Genomic DNA, 9474 nt, shown 5'->3' with positions numbered 1-9474 from the left:
GACTCACCGAACAGCAGGTGTCTCCGGAGGAGAACCAGAGACCCGCAGACACAGCAGCCTGCTGCCTAACCGGCACACAGACAAAGCACAGCACTAAGACAGGGAAACCCTGTACTGCCCGGTCCTGTCAGAAATCTTGTTTCTTCTGTTTTGTTTTAATACCAAATGAAGGCAAAGGAGCTCTCTTGGTTTTGTTTTGGGTTGTTTTTTTTTTTTTTTTTTACTGGTGAGGAAGGCTAGAGGTCTAAAGACCAGGAAGCAAGGGGGGAAGGGTGAAGCAGGGACCCAGAAGACTGAGTATGCCCCCAAAGTCGACACCACCAGACACCCCTAAACTCAACTGGCCCACAGGACCCAGGAGAAATGCTAAATAGTAGTAGTAGTATCCCCAACAGACAAATCCAGGAGCTGCTGAAGCGCCGTCCACCACCTAATGGAGATAGAGATGTACTTAAGATTGTAAGCTCTTTTGAGCAGGGACTGTCTCTTTGTGTCAGGTGTTCAGCGCTGCGTGCGTCTGGTAGCGCTATACAAATGCTAATAATAATAATAATGTACTGAGGTGAAGGAGGAGCTGGCCGTCTGGTATCACTGCCTTCAGCTTTGTATTCTCTATCTCCACCTGCTGGTAGATGGACACAACCCACCAGTTCTTGGATTCATCTGCTGCATACACTAAGGAAACAATTATAGAAGCATAAAACTTAAAATCCCCCCCCCCCCCCCCCCATGCACAATCATCAATTTATGTGGCCCTCTGCTGAAGGAAAACAAATTTTTAGGATCATGGCTCTTACTTGCATGCTGAGAGGGTCTACAAGATGGGCAGCAATGCTCATTTCATATTCTGTAAGCTTCACATTCTTCACACCAATTTGCTTCATTAATTTCTCTGCCTAGATAAAAAGGAAATGGTTGACTTCAGCAGTACCTTAGATTACAAGCAAAAAATTACTTGGAAGGCAAATGCTTAACTAAATCATCTATTAATTTCTCTTTGTCCAAAAAGATCTAAGAAAAGCGACAATGTTTTTATATTTCAAAATTAAACAAATGAGCCTCAACTGCCCAGAGCTGATTTCAATATACAACTTGAACATACATGTACAGTTCATCAAGGGCTTCTCTCATTGGCTCCATTTAGTGAATTGCAAAAACCTCAGTGGAAAACAACTCATCACTGAGAGAAAAAAACACTGAAGAAAAAAAGCTAATTCACCAGTATTCTATAACTCCAAAAATTAACAACAAATTTTGTGGTATCCCTTTTACTTAGGCTTCCTATAATGTAACAAAATAATTTAAATCATTTGATAGTTCCAAAGGATTGTTGTGGCATGCCCAAAAAAAACTGCTGAAGGTGTGTGAGTTCACAAATGGGCTCATTTTTGAAAGAGGACATCCATCTTTCGACATAAATCAGAAGATGGATGTCCTTCTTCCAGGGACATCCAAATCGGTATAATCGAAACCCGATTTTGGACGTCTCCAACTGCACTCCGTCGCAAGGACGGACAAAGTTCAAGGGGTGTGTCGGAGGCGTAGTGAAGGCGGGACTTGGGCATGCCTAACACTTGGACGTCTTTGACCCATAATCGAAAAAAAACAAGGACGTCCCTGACGAACACTTGGACATTTTCATCCAGACCTGTTTTTCTTACGAATAAGGCACAAAAAGATGCCCAAAATGACCACATGACCACCGGAATCGGGGATGACCTCCCGTTACTCCCCCAGTGGTCACTAACCCCCTCCCAGCCTCAAAAAACATCTTTAAAAATGTCGTGCCAGCCTCAGATGTCATACTCAGGTCCATGACAGTGCATGCAGGTCCCAGGAGCAGTTTTAGTGGGTACTGCAGTGCACTTCAGACAGGAGGACCCAGGCCCATACCCCCCCCCCCCACCTGTTACACTTGTGGAGGAAACAGCGAGCTCTCCAAAACCCACTGTACCCATATATAGGTGCTCCCCTTCACCCGTAAGGGCTATGGTAGTGGTGTACAGTTGTGGGTAATAGGTTTTGGCATAAGGTAAGGGAGCTATGTTTCTGGGAGCAATTTATGAAGTCTACTGCAGTGCCTCCTAGGGTGCCCTGGCATGTCATGGGGGCCAGTGCACTACAAATGCTGGCTCCTCCCACGCCCAAATGGCTTACATTTGGACATTTTTTACATGGACATCTTTGGTTTCGAAAATCGCCGAAAGTCAGAAACATCCATGTCTAGGGACATCCAAATTTAAGGATTTGAATGTTTCTGACGGTATTTTCGAAACGAAAGATGGACGTCCATCTTGTTTCGAAAATATAGGTTTCCCCGCCCCTGGATTTCGCTGTTTTGCAAGGACGTCCAAATCGCAACTTGGACGTCCCTTTCGAAAATGCCCCTCAAAGTCTTTCAATTCACTTCCACTTGTTTTATACAATACTAAGCAGCCCCGTTTGACATCCTAAACCCCCACAAGGGTTCCCCTTGTTTTCTGACCTCAGGAGGAGGAACTTTGTGAATTCATACACCATCAAATAAGTTTTTTTGGGCATGCCACAACAATTCTTTGGAACTATTAAATGATTTAAATTATATTTGTTATATTATTGGAAATCCAAGTTAAAGGGATGCCACAAAGTTTGTTATTAATTTATGGAGTTATAGAGCATTGGTGAATTATCTTTTTTCTTCAGCTGTTTTTTCTCTCTTTGGTTAGAGTTGTTTTCCAGCGAGGTTTTTGCATTTCACTAAATGGGGCCAATGAGAGAAGCCCTTCAATAAGATGTGTATATATTTGTTCAAGATGTATCTTGAAATCAGCTCTGGGCAGTTGAGGCTCATTTGTTTAATTTTGAAATATAAAACCATACAAAAGGTGGTGTCGCTTTTCTTAGATCTTTTTGGGCAAAGAAAAATTAATAGATGGCTTCAGCACCAAACATAAATCATTTGCCTTCTCCAGTTTAAGATCTGCCAAGGAAAACTGCCATTCTCAAAGAGGACCTAAGGGTGCAGATTCTCATTCTGGTGTATAATGATTTGGATGGCACAATTATTTATGTAAATTAACATGGCTACTGGAGATAAACACTTCCTGTATCCTAACCACCTGGTCCTGACAGCATGAAATTTCTTTTTATGTATGGACAACTAGAAACAATCCATCTCCCTTGCACTGCCTGCTATTTTCATGAAGGTAGTTATTCAGGTTCTAAACAGCAGTATAATGTGGAGAACTTACTTGTTTTTGAGCTTCTACTTTTTGCTTTCTAGTGGGATCGATGGCATCTACCATCCACTTGATAGTGAAATACGTCACGGCACCAAAAATTGTCAAACGAAAATTAAACCAACAATTTCATTGCGACTTAAAGGACGAGAAAAGGCTTCAGCATGTACCATGTTGACCATCAATCCTTAAAAACAAGACAAAGAACACTCATAATATAACTAGGAAAGTTGGGTGGGCATAAATTTCTAATTCTCATGAAATTTCTCTTAGAAATACAGAGCTTGTATCCTTACTGGGCTTGGAAAACAACCTCCAGAATAGGAAACTTACTTCATCCCACCCACACATACCCATCTAATGGGTGCAAGAGCAGAGGGGAGCAGAACAGAGCTATCAGGAAAACCATACCTAGTTCAGAACAATGAGCCAACATGCGCTCACAGCTCCTACACCAGCCTCAGCCTTACCTCCCCCACCCATGGTAAATGCAAGAGGGGAAAAAGCAGCCCTTAAGACTAGGAGCATGATCCGATGCACAGTCCTGTTCTTAGTACAACATGCTTGCACGTGAAAGCAAGGTCATGCATGTCTGCTAATGCAAGTCAAGAATATTTCTGTTAGAGTTCTGTTATCTACTCCTGGCGGAATTCTGCACAACACAGAATTTGTGCAAAATTTCTTAGCCAAGCAGGATTTGCATTTTTTGCCCAGAATTTGAGTTGGGTGATGAGCACAGTCGGATCAGAGGTCAATGATCCACTGGCACGTGCAGTGCTCTCAGAGGGAGAGAGATAGTAGTTCCCACCAATTTTTAAACTCACACGGTACTACACAATTTATCCTGCGGTAATGGGGATAATTAAGAAGGCAGGCTAGCTGGTTTATCTCCCCCCGAGCCTCTTTCCTGCCCGCTGCCGCCACTTTGGCCAGTGCCAACCACTTCTTTCAAAACAGCCACCAAGACTGCAAAGAGCAATCTCGTGAGGCTGCCACGAGAAGCTTCGTGTGGCCATTTTGAAGAAGCGGGCACCAAGCAGTTTTAATAAGTCTTATTAAACCTCCTTGGGGGGTACTGGCCAGAACAGCGGGCAGCAGGCAGGAAAGAGTGGCGTTCTTTCCTGCCCCAAAGAGGAACTTCAACGTGCTGGACTGGTAAGTGCGGGCCTGGGGACTGGAAAAAGATGGTTGGAGTGTGGGAGGTTGGAAAAAGTGGATGGTATCTGTACGGGGGGGGGGAGGGGCTAAAAGGTGGATGAAGAGTGGGTTTAGGGAAGCGGTTGGAAAAATATGGATGGTATCCATGTATAGGGAGGGAGCTGTAAGGTGAAGTGTGGGTGCAGGGAGGGGGGGCTGGAAAAAAGATGGATGGAGTATGGGATGCTCAAAAGGTGTACAGAGTGTGGGTGCCAGGGAGGGGGCTGAAAACTGCATAAAATCTTCCACAAATCAGAGAGAGGACTACTCCAAGACCCACCCACACCCCACCTACTCAACACTTCTACCCTTCACCGACCCACTCTCCATTCACCTAATAACCCCATACCATCCACTACGCCACTCCTTTCTTAACTGACCTCACCCATTCACAATGCTGTTCCACACATACACTTACTAACCTACCAACCTAAATACAGTAACACCAATACAACTGCTGAGTGGGGTCCCGAGGGAGCATCCCTCTCAGTGAGGAGCACTGGATTGGATACTCCAGTGCTTAGCTTGTTTTAGGCCTGAAAAATTGACTCTACAGCCAGTGATTTTTTTTTCTTCTAACATAAAAAAAAAATAAATTAATTAAAAACAAATATGGAGGTACCTATATGCAGGGCCATCATTAAAGAATAGGATAACCACCCAGGGACTTGCCCACACATCAGCCATACCCACAGCAACCTATCACAAAGTCTAAGAAAAAGGCAGCATTGCAAATATTACACCAGAACACACCTTTTGTTCAGAACAAGCCAGAGTGCTATAAATCCCTACACAGAAATATCATGCTAGAAAAATACTTTACCTTGGTCACAGTTGATGAACACGGCTAAAGTCTCGCCAAATTCAGAATGACCAAAAATCAGAAAAACAGAAGTGTGCAGACAAAAACTAAACTGGAAAACTCCAAGAAACCCAACTCCGCATGTAATGCAGCACTAGAAAAATAGAAACAGAAATCCTCCTATACTGTGCAAAATAAAATATCAAATGCTGCACATTCAGATTCCCAAGCTGGAATAGTCAAACCACTAAACCAAAACTTTATTTTTTTTTTTCTACCTTTATTGTCTGTCTGGTCAGTTCAGTTTCTGCAGCCAATATCTCCCCACTTTTTAATGGGCTATAATGTGCTGGCTGCAGCCACATGCATCCACATCTCCTGCAGGACAGGAACAAATCTGCAAGGTTTTCTCTTGAACATGCAAGGATTTCCTAAAGACGCTACTTCCCCAGGAAAAGCGGGGGGGGGGGGGGGGGGCACATTTCTCTGGTGCATAAGGTCTGGGCTCTTTCATTTGTCAGTTTTAGCAGGCAACAAAAAAAGGTACATGAACTTAATACCACCTTGAAAAAAAAAAAACCAAGCATGCCAACATCTAACTCAAATTTAGTCTACATTTCTGGGACCAGTGTTAACAGGACTGAATATAGCTGTGTCCTGTGTGATTTCACCCCTGGCGTCTCCAGCCCCACCACTGTCAATGAGAAGAAACAGTGAGCTAAAAGTGATCTTTGCACTTCTCCATATCTACACTACACTCTGTATGGCCACGCTGCTTTGAAAACTAGAGACCCCACATCCTGGACCTCCACACCGAGAACCACACTAGCACAGCACAATAAACTAGTTACACTAACCCCAGAAATGTGAGTTAACTTACTGTTGACACAAGAATTACTTTTCCGTATTAAAACGCACAAACTAAAACTCCAATACCTTAACATGCCTACTGACAGGCTAATCCAGTCGCTTATAAATAACATTAGTTGTATGTCATGTAAATCCTAGTTCACATGTTTGGTTTCACCTTTTTGCAATTAAAACCTTATTAAAATCCTACGTAAACTTTAATTCACAAAAACCAGCCGTAAGTTGGAGCACAATACCACATTTACCCACTGTAAAATGCAACTTTTATGAAATGTCACATATTGCACCACTGAAAACAGTGGTACATCCAAAGAGAACACAATGAATCCGTGATCGTCATGAAGAAAAATCAAAGCCACCACCAAAAACATACTACGGTTTCTTTTTGGGGGAAAAAAAGTAAAGGACGGATCGCAAAGAGGCACACGCATTCGACTGTACCCATACTCTCACACGCGATAGGGGTACCGGTCTCCTCACATGCATTCGGGGATCGGCCATCTCTCCCAGTATCTTCCACTCTCCTCCTTCTCCGCGATACGACACTCTCCCTCAAACACAACCCCCGATCCAAACTCATACCTGAGGTCGCCCACTAAAAATCCCACAGCTTTCCTTCTCCGATGCCCCTCTCTCCTATGATATACTACTACACACACCACATAACTTCCCTCTCCATCAGCATCCCGCCCTTGCCGGAAACAGGAAGTTGCGTTTAAAGGAAAGCGCGGTAGTATGTCCATAATAATCGAAGCTTATACCAAGGGCACACTGATACACGTTCCAGCAGCATCAAAGGTCACCTGATCTACTGGCGCATGCAAGTAGGTTTGATTGAGACAAGGAGGTTTCAAGGAGGTTTAATAAACAGGAGTGGAAGTGAGTCATCTAGTTCACTGTAAGCAAGGAAGCCAATTAGGACAATCTAAGTTTTCCCTTTCCCAGCGCAGCCGTCATCCCCATTTACTGAAAACAAAGCAAGCAAACCTATGAGCTGCTGCATCCTCATCGTTTTTGATTTTTTTTATTGTTGGTCCATCTGTAACAAGTCTAAAACTGTTTCAATAGGCAGTGCCTTAAAAGGTGGAGGACAAAAGTTTTTGTTTTACTTATTGGACAGCTTTTTAATTTATTGAAAGCTTCCTATAGTAGATAAATATCATAAAATAACAATTGAATACCACTAAAGCAGCTTAAAAAATATTATAGTGGTAGAAACAGCAATTTTAAACTCTGTATTTTGTGCTTTTTTTCTACACTAAAAACTAAATAAATACACTGTATACCATACAGATAGCCAAATTTCAGTGAATACGTTTCCTGATGGGAATCTGCCTTGGGAAGCCTGGTGTATAAAGATGATGGAATATTGAAATTAAATGGAAGTAGAATTAAACTCTCCTTTCATTCGGGCACATGAAATCACATCTTCATCTGTTTTGTAGAAGTTTAACTTTAGATACAAATTGATTATTCTGTGTTTGAGCATGGTTTAGGGACAAGTGGTTTATAATTCAAAATAATAAAATATTTTCTGTCAAAAGATCTCTATTGTTGAAAATAATTAAATGGGCTATAAACCCTAATGTAGTCCATTGGTTTCTTATATTTTGTCTTGTAATGGCTTATATGGTGCCAAACTGGAAATACAGTGAGACGAATATAGAATTCAGTAACATCCAAAACTTATTTTTATGTTTTAATCATTATTAAAAGCAAAACATGTTGGTTGATAAGCTTCATAACAGAACAAAAAAACATAAGTACATAAGTATTGCCACTCTGGGACAGATCAAAGGTCCATCAAGCCCAGCATCCTGTTTCAACAGTGACTAATCCAAACAGTAAACTCCAACATGGCACAATAAAAACTTACAGAGAACATATCCCAAGAACCATTCCCCTCCCCCTATAAGCCCACCTGACTTTCTACTGCCAAAATAACACAAAGCAGAGTGCCAAGGGATCCCAATTTTTGAGAGGGAGATTTTAGTACAGCCCTAGCCCACCCACTTTACATTGGCTCCACCTACTACATGGCCCACCCCTGGCATACCTCTAACCACAGTCATTTCAGAAAATATTTTATTTAATAGCCTAATACCCTTTTCAATTAGCTTTCAGAGACCAAAACCTCCTGCCTCAGGTCAGTATAATGCTGTTATGGTATCCTTTCCTGACCCGAGGAAGGAAGTGTTGGTCTCTGAAAGCTAATCAAAATGTTTTAAAATCAGTGAATGTATCACCTTATTTATATTTTTGTGTTTTACTTGCATTTATTAAACGGTTTATTAACACAGCTACCACATTACTTTATCCTAAATAAAAATAACTTATTTTATTACCTTTGTTGTCTGGCATTACTTTTTCTTAATTGTGTTGCTCCCAGTCTCTTGATTCTGCCTTTCATTCGTCTTCTCTTAACTCTCTTGCCAGGGTTTCTGTCCATTTGTCATTTTCTCTCCTTTTTCGTCTTTGTTTTCTTCAATATTTTTTCTGCCTCTCTCTCTCTGTCCAGATTCATTCATTTCTTATTATCCATTCTTTAATTTCCTTCTTTTTACTTCATTTTACCTATGGCTTTTCCCTTTTCCTCACCCACTACTCTGTCCTTCCCCCCCTTTCCATCCAGCAGCTCCCCTCTTTTTCTCCTCATCCTTCCAGTGTTCTCCACCTCTTTCTGCATCCTTCAATCCAGCATCTTCCCTCTTCTCTCCCCATCCTTCCACCTATCTACCCTTTCTCCTGATCCTTCCACCTATTGTCTCTCTCTCTGTCTCTCCCCTCCTATCCAGTGTTTCTCTATCTCTCTACCCTTTTCTGTTCTGTGTCCTCTCTCTCTTTCCCATCCTTCCAGTCTCTCCCCTTTCTCTCTACATCCTTTCATCCATCTCCCCTCTTTCTTTCTTTCTTTCTTTCGTCTTTCTCTCCTAGCCTTCTATCCAGCATCTTCCCTCTTTCTATCCAGCATCTTTCTCTCCCGATCCTTCCATCCGTTTTCCCTCTTTCTCTCCCCATCCTTCCATCTGTCATCCCTCTTTCTCTCCTTATCTTCCATCCATCTACCCCTCTCCCGATCCTTCCATCCAGTGTCTCTCTCTACCCTTTTCCATTCTTTCATGTCCCCCTCTCTCTCCCATCCTTCAATGTCTCTCCTCCCTACCCTTCCTTCCAGCGTCTTCCCTCTTTCTGCTCTCAGCCAGGATCCCTCTCCTTTCTCCACATCCTTATCTTCAGCAAGCCTCTCTCTTTCTCCAGCCCTCTCCATGTCCCCTCCTTCTCTCCCCATCTTTCCACTCTATTCTACCTCCTGCCTCCCGCTCCCCCTTCCACCTGATATTCGTTTCCTAGCCACTGCTGCTTCTCATGTTGAGCAGCAGCAGCCGT

General features: G+C 42.6%; 1 long non-coding RNA gene across 1 annotated transcript; it reads right to left on the bottom strand.

The window, feature by feature from the left end:
- Positions 1-3329: 3329 nt before the first annotated feature.
- On the bottom strand, positions 3330-6711 carry LOC115459693. The gene is made up of 3 exons (XR_003940320.1): positions 6670-6711; positions 5239-5371; positions 3330-3405 (listed from the first exon to the last, which is right to left on the bottom strand). It is a non-coding gene; the product is annotated as an uncharacterized LOC115459693 (long non-coding RNA).
- Between the last annotated feature and the right edge of the window lie 2763 nt (positions 6712-9474).

Source organism: Microcaecilia unicolor, unplaced genomic scaffold, assembly GCF_901765095.1.
Source record: "Microcaecilia unicolor unplaced genomic scaffold, aMicUni1.1, whole genome shotgun sequence".
Classification (NCBI taxonomy): Eukaryota; Metazoa; Chordata; class Amphibia; order Gymnophiona; family Siphonopidae; genus Microcaecilia; species Microcaecilia unicolor.
This window is presented reverse-complemented; position numbering and strand designations above follow the sequence as displayed.